Here is an 8,115-nt window from a genome sequence, read left to right as displayed (position 1 = left end):
GCACAATCTCTGAACATAAATCTGGAAGGGTACAAACATTCCTATTGATTACGCCGTGGACCCCAAAATAAATCTACATCACTGAGAAGCTCCACTGAAATCAATGGAGGTGTTTTACAGTGTTTACCGCGGCTTTTCAAACGCCGAGCTAAACGCTGTAAAAACTGTCTGTGTGAGAGCGGCCCTAGTGACGAAGTCTGTTTGCTCCTTAAGCCCTTAGTGACTTCCTGCCTAAGTGGGCTTTAATCTCTAGGGCCGTAAAAAGACACTTGCTCTGGGGATTAAAGCCCTGGGGGCTGTGGACATGACAACTCCCTGCTGTTGGCGCGACCACCAGTCACCCTTAAAAGTAAACAGAAAGTTAAAAAATGGTAAAATGTAATCTTCGCTCATATTCGTGAGGGGAGATGCAATAACATACCTAAGGCCCCTGGATTTACCCTTGGACCTCACCTCGGCTTCTGCGCACGCGCCCGTCGACAACGTTGGCCGATGCAAGAGCGGCAGATTGCCTGAGTAATTTAAGATATCCCTGCTCCTGCCTACCAAACATAGCCGAGAGCCTGGAGATTTCATGGTGGGCCGCAGTACGTGGTCCCCAGTCACGTGATTGCCATTAGCCAATGGATAACGGCAATCATGTAAAAGTAAAAGAGTTACAGCTTCACCTCCTGTCACGAATCCAATCCGTAAGGGAAGGTGAAAATATTTCTATAGGCCTCCGGCGATGTCCCCCGGGATCCTTATCCTCGGTTGGATAACGGCGATCATGTAAAAGTTAAGAAAAAGTTGAAGTTTAATCTCCCCTCTTCGATCGGTGAGAGGAGATGAAAGTTCTTACGGGAGGTCTCCGTATTTGAACCTCAATGTGATCCTCCTCCGTGGACCTTCTCCGGCTTCTGCGCATGAACCTGCCTTAAAATGCCAGACACATGCGCAGCAGCTGGGGAGCCCGGTAAATTTTAAATCTCTGTGCCCCCGGCTACCAAAGGTCACCGAGAGCCTGGAGCAGTGATCGGTGGTCTCGTTGAGCTGTCCCTGGTCACGTGATAAAAAGGTAGCGATCTACCGAAGGCCGGTTTCACACGACTGGATATGTTATACAGCCAGCCGCGGCGAAGGGAAGATCCGGAGCAGGTGAGTAAATACCGATTTTGGTCTCCCGCACGAAAATGGAGCATGGTCCAGATTTTTTCATGCTCCATTTTAAAAAAAATCACTTTTATTGACCATCCGCGGGTGATCAATGCATCCCTATGGGATGCGGATCCGCGGGCAGGAGAAGAGTTAAAATCCGCCTTAGGCCTCATGTCCACGGGCAAATTCGGATTTTAAATCCGCATCGTTTTTCCTGCACGCGGATCCGCGCCCCATAGGGATGCATTAGACACCCGCAGGTAGTAAAATATCTGCGGATGTCATTTTTCCCTGCAGGCGCGGGTCCCGTGTGCAGGAAAAAATCCGGACATGCTCCATTCAGGCGCGGGTCTCCCGCAGGGACGGCTCCCGCAGGCTTCTATTGAGTCCTATGGAAGCCGTCCGGATCCGCAGGAGACCCGCGCCTGAATTAAACTCACCTGCTCCGGGCAATGCAGGTCTTCCTTCCTTCGCGGCCGGAAACTTCTTTCTTCGGCCCGGCGGATGTGACCGGCGCATGCGAACGGCACGCAGCCGACATGCCAAGCACATCCGCTGGGCTGAAGAAAGAAGTTCCGTTCGTGATGGAAGGAAGACACGCACGGACCGCTGCAGGCGAGTTTATTCTTATTTTTTAGCATCATGTCCGCGGGGCAGGCGGGACCCGCTACGGATTCTCCATGGAGAATCCGTAGCGGGCCTGATTTTCCCCGTGGCCCTGGGGCGTTAGGCCTCATGTCCACGGGGAAAATCATGCCCGCCGCAGATTCTTCATGCAGAATCCCTCAGCGACTCCCTCCTTTCCCGCGGTCATGACGCTCCACATCTCTCCTCCGTCGTGGCCGGATTTTCTTTCTTCGGCCTGGCGGATGTGCTCGGAATTCAGCTGCGGGTGTGCTGCAGTTCCGTACGGCTTCCATAGGCTTCAATAGAAGCCTGCCGGAGCCTCGCACTAAAGTGGAGCATGCAGCGGGTGTTTTCCTGCAGACGCAATCCGCGCCTCAGGGGAAAATGACATCCACAGGTATTTGATTACCGGCGGGTGTCCAATGCATCCCTATGGGGTGCGGATAACGCATGCGGCTGATCCACTGCGGATCTGTCCCAGTGCACATGAGGCCTTACTGATTTAGAACCTTGAGCTTGAAACTACAAATCGACTAGCAGGCTTTTAATGATACACACACTGCGCTCGGCTCCTCTTTTCAGTAGCTCCACTCTAGCCACTTCACTGATCTGCTGGCTAGAATGTATTGGCTGGTGGTAGGATCTCCCAGCAGCCAATACACTCCAGACGCACCATCCAATCAGTGAGCGGGGGCGGGGCTAGTGAGCGGCAGCTCTGGGGAGGACGCAGCAGTTCTGAACTCACGATATTTTTGTATCTAAAAAGTGAACTGAATATGGCCGCCACCACAACTTGCCTCCAGCTTTCCTAGTCTTCTGCACAACATCATTACATGTCTACACCACTTTGTATTCAGGGGCCGAGGCAAGTTGGGTGACGACTACCAAACGAGGCTCTGTTCGTGTCAGCGGTAGGGGGCTCCATGATGGTCATCAGGTTACCAACAGTTCTGTCACCCAGCTTTCCTAGTCCCTGAATGGCCAGTCAGCCTCCTTTTGTCATATCACTGTAGGGCAGTGACTACCACCTCCAGTCCTCGGGACCCCACAGGTCATGTTTTCAGGACTTCCTCAGTGTTGTACAGGTGATGTAATTATCATCGGCCATATTCAAAATGCACACCTGTGCATTCTGTAGAAGGCGGAGCAGGGCGACCGGCATTACACTGGCAGCCCTGTGATTGGTGCGGCTGGGGTGTGTGGCTGCTGGAGGGGAGGGGAGGCTGACATACCCACGCAGCTGTGGCTCCTCTCGGGGGTTCTTCTCAGCGTGTCGGCAGTCACCAGCGAGACGTCCTGGGAACCAAGAGGCTGCTATCTGCTTCCAGAAACCTTATTTGCTGTGGTAAACTCCCGATTGGCTCCTCCCACAGGCTGGTCACATGACTGGCCACATGAGTGTGACCTCATCAGAGGTCCTTGCTGCCGGCTCCCGGGAGGAGGACGCCTCTGTCTTCTGGGAGTCTCAGAAACTAGTGGAGTTCCAGAGGTAAGGAGATTTACATGAAGTCCCTGCAATAACCTTCCATCTCTAACCTCACTGACCAGCAGTGAATGCCTGCTGTTAACTCCTTCATGACTGACCTGGTTTAACCCCTTCCCGCCCCATGACGTAAGGGTACTTCCTGCAAAAAGACGTACCCTTACGTCATGGGGATAGCGCGAGATCATAGCAGATCTCGCACTATCCCGCAGCGGGAGACGGCATCCTGCTGCGACAGCGGGAGGGCATTGGTTTCCACCCCCCCCCTCCTGCTGTTAACCCCTTTCCTGCCACGATCTAAGTAGATCTAAGCGCGCCCCCTCTGTGACTTCAGTCAGGCTCTCGCGATAAAATCGTGAGAGCCCAGCTGGTTGCTATGGCAACAGGACGCCGCATTACGGATATGGTGATACCAAATATGGGGGTCTTCACCCCCCCCCATATGAAATAGAGGGAAATGCACAGAAAAGTTGAATATCTATATCTCTCTCTATAGGGGCCACAACAGCCATGATTATACAAGAGGCTTCTGTACCGCAATGCCTCATCAGTTACAGTAGTGATCATAGGTAATGGCAAGCAGAGACACCTGTTGTCATGGCAACCAATCGGCCCGCCACGATTACAAGGGCCAGACGACATAACATAGGGAGCATGCTCCCTCGGGGAATCCTTTACTTGCTGCCATCTCAACAGAATGTAGGAGTTTAATAGTAGGGATCGCTATCCTTATGTACCCTGCTGTAGCAGTGGGAAGCCCGCTATCGGATGGTGTGAGCTCAGCTTCTGATCCCACGCCATCCACATGATGTATGTTTGTGTCCTGTTGTGGCAAGTACCACACAGCCAGGACAGACGTACATCCGGTGGCATTAAGGGTTTAACCCCTTAAGAGATAACTTATGTCCTGGGTGGCTGGTACTTGCTGTAAACTCGTGGGAGCAGAATCTGAGATTGTACTGGGACTGACAGCAATCTATGCTGATCGTGGCATGTAAAGGGATGTGGTACGAGCACATAAACGCTAAGATAGTATGTGGTGATGGGCGGCACACAGCCGGTATGTAATGTCACTGTGTGCCACGTGCGAGATACGGTCATGTGAGCCCAGCCTTACTGATTTAGTGGGAGTTTTTCCTGTGAATATATGAATCTTCTGGCTTCCATTTACGCTACTCAGGCATTCTGGTCGCCACTTGTAGTTGTGCAAACTTCACATTGAGAATCTGCAGCACACAGAAGAATGAGAAGCAGTGAAGGACGGGTGGAGCCGCAGGTCTTTTGTGGGGGAAAATAAAATATATATGTAATTTAGGTTTCCCTAGTGGGGTGCAGCCAACCCAGATCTCGTCTTTACTTTCAATGAGAACGTGTATTTTATTGTTTATTTGAGAAGCAACAGACATCTGAAGATGAGATGAACTTCTCGGTTTTATTGACACCAACATAAGTAGAAGCATTTCGGGGCTCTGGCACTCCTTCAGTTTTTGCTGGCAATACACTTCTCTGTTAAGGTGACTCATGTCTAAATGCTGCCCACGATTCTGGCAAAGCAAATGCTGAGGAAGAGGAGCCGTAGGCCTGAAACGCGTCTCCTTATGCTGGCTTCAATAAAACAGAGCAGTTGAGCTAATCCCCGATGCCTTGTGCTTCTCTAGGACGGTCGCACCTATACCCAGTTTGTTTTACTATTGCCTCACAGAATCCTTGAAGGATGGCAGGCTATATCTGCTGCGCGGACCAGACGGCGTCTGTAAGATGCAGTACGCTACTTGCTTAGCGGAGCCGTGCTGCACAGATAGTGTAGTTGTGCTAAGCCAAGTGGAGCTATGACTCAATTACTCAGTGGCACGCTGACGTGGAATGCGTTAGTGTTACTACATCTGTAAATTGATGTCTTGCAGCTTTAAAATCCGCCCCGCAGGTCAATTTAAACTGTAGATTGTTTTTCCGCATTATATGGATGAGATTTATTTAAACGTGTGACTACTTCTCCATTCACTTCTGTGGAGCTGACGGAGATGGTCAAGCACTGAGCTCCCATGAACGGCGGAGTCGTAGTCATGCAATGAGACTAGTGCTACGCGACCAAGATCGCTGTATAGCCCTGCGACCTCACACTCTCGGGCCGGCTTCACACCACCGGTTTCCTATTGTTCAATCCGCAGTCGTCGTCCACACGGAGGATCTGCAGCAAATCACATGCATTGAAAGATACATACTACTGCTACTTCCTTCACACTCGCGGTCATCCGCATTACAGATTCTGCAGGAACGCAGGGTCGCCGGCTGGGGTAACGGCCAGATTCCGCTGTGGTATCCCGCATTCGGAATGTCAAGCGGTCGTGTGCAGCTGGCCTTACTGAAGACAATGTAGTTGCGAACGGAGATCACGGAAAAGTAAAAAAAGTTAGTTTCACCTCCAATCACAGATCCGATCCATGAGGGGAGGGGAAATTACTTACCTAAGGCCTCTGGCGATGTTCTATGACAGGATGTTTACCTGCAAACCTTTCCTCAATGAAAAGCCCTTTTTAACGCCCCTCATCACCCATTGTAATGATGGAGTGCGTTACACAACGCTGTTGAACACGTTTGAAAATGGCGTTCGAAAACGCTTTAAAATGCATTTTACCAGACGCCTGTGTGATAGCAGCCTTAGGGCTCATGTCCACGGGCGTATACGTAACACACTGTGGGTCTCCTGCGGTGTTTTACAAATTGCAACCAATACTCTCTGCCGGCAGATAGACGGCAGAGGCCGCGTATGTGGTAAGTATAGCACTGTGCATGCCCACTAATCTCATATCATGGACATGCGCAGTTTGATTTTTTTTTTTCAATTCCTGCTCTGTTCAGAGCAGGAATGTGTATCGAAACACTGCCCTCTTGCAATGTGGAATTTCTGCGGTTTTGTTTTTACCACTTCTTTTCCCGGCCGTTATTTGTGCGCTCGGGAAAAGATAAGACCTGCCCTATCATGTAGTGACAGTACCTGCAGGGAAGATCGGGCGGCGCCTGTCATCCCGTAGCAATTTCCAAACTTCCGCGCACTGGCACGGAGTGTAAACTGCTGGTGAAGGGGACAGGATTCCATTTGTTCTGGGGCAGTTGCACCTATGAAAGTCACAGAAAATAGAAATGATTGATTTCAATGGGTTTGTTCACAGGCGCGTATTTTCCATGTGCATTTCGATCGCACAAAAAAATACGCAGCATACTATATTTTCTCGCACATTCTCATAGGGAAAGAACGCATATTATACTAATTGTCTATTTCACTAGCTGAGATAATCGTTGCGTGTTATTTCTTTGTCTGTGCAAATATGCGTAAGCTCATCGGAATCCAGCCTAAATGTAAACATATATCTTTATAAGGCCATTTTCACACAGTTTTTCCTCTCACTACGGTTCCATGCGTTTTTGGCGCTGCACTCCCATGTGTATCCAACATGTCGGGGCTTCCTCTATATCAGTGATGGCGAACCTTTTAGAGACTGGGTACCCAAACTGCAACGAAAAACCCACTTATTTATCGCAAAGTGCCAACGTGTCAGGGGCGGGGCTGATCAGGACATATGATTTTACCCCCGTCGTTCTAAAAAGGACAGGGCCTCTTTAACCCTCTGCAATCCAACTTTGGATTCGGATTGCCTAGGGGCTTTTCTTTTTCTGCCTTATACTATGGCGCCTTCTGCTGGCTAAAGTTAGGGCTCCTTCCCACGGAGGGATTTACGCTGCGTAAATCTGCTGCGTTGCCCGCAGCTATTAGGTTCTATTGAACCTAATAGCTCAATGCTCACGGTGCGGAATTCCGCACCGTGAAATCACCCGACCTCACCCGCGGTATGCTTTATTTGCCGCGGGTGTACGCGCGGCCGGCCTCCATTCTAGTCAATGGAAGCAGTGCGTCACGCTATCATCCGCATGCAATTTCCTTTTCCAAGATAGAAAGAAAGAAGATCCGGCCGCAAAGAAGAGAAGATCTACCCGGTCCGCTACGGGTAAGTTATTCTTATTTTAGGTCTCCCGCAGATCCGGAATGGCTTCCATAGGCTTCAATAGAAGGAGGAGAGTTCTCAAACCTCGCTTACAGCAATAGATCATTTGTCAGTGCAGGGGAAGCCCGGGCCGCTGCCCATTCATTTCAATGGGTGACACAGGGCTGAAAACGTCCCAAAATAGAACATGCAACGCTGTTAAAGCGCAGCGTTGAAGACACAGCGTTTTCAGCCTTGTGTGAGCAGCCCCATTGAAATGTATGGGTGCGTTGTACAGCGTTTAGCGCAGCACTAAAAACTGTACAAAAACACCTGTGTGAGGGAGGTCCAAGGGTCCTTTTACACAAAACGAGTGTCAGGCAAACAATGCCCGACATTCATCCCTGTGGTGCTCGCTCTGCACAGGAGCGAGCATTGCTGGATCGCTGACAGCGCAGCCAGCAGGGAGGTGGGGCAGCTGGAGGAGAATTCTGCCCCCTGCTCACCTCCATTCACTGTAAGCAGCAGACGTTCAGTACTGGACGCCTGCTGCTTACACCGAGAAATGTGTTTGGATTTTAAGCTGCTTAAAAGTGAACAACTGGACGATTCTGATCCAGTCGATCAGTTTCTGCATGTTTTTACATGGGACAATTATCGTTCAAAACCCCGCGGGAGAACACAAGCTACTTACTAGTATTAAGAGGCACAAGCTACTTACTATTGACATCGTGTGACATTAGGCTGGTCTGTTGGTCGAACGCAGATCTTAGGAACGAAAATGTCCAAGTCACCTAAAAATATGTATGGAATTAGTCTAACGAGTTCTGGATGTGTTCCTTTCCTGCGCAATTACGCAGCGTATCACGCACCTCCTGGCATATCACA

The sequence above is a fragment of the Eleutherodactylus coqui genome, chromosome 11 (assembly GCF_035609145.1).
Source record: "Eleutherodactylus coqui strain aEleCoq1 chromosome 11, aEleCoq1.hap1, whole genome shotgun sequence".
Classification (NCBI taxonomy): Eukaryota; Metazoa; Chordata; class Amphibia; order Anura; family Eleutherodactylidae; genus Eleutherodactylus; species Eleutherodactylus coqui.
Note: the sequence above shows the minus strand (reverse complement) of the source record.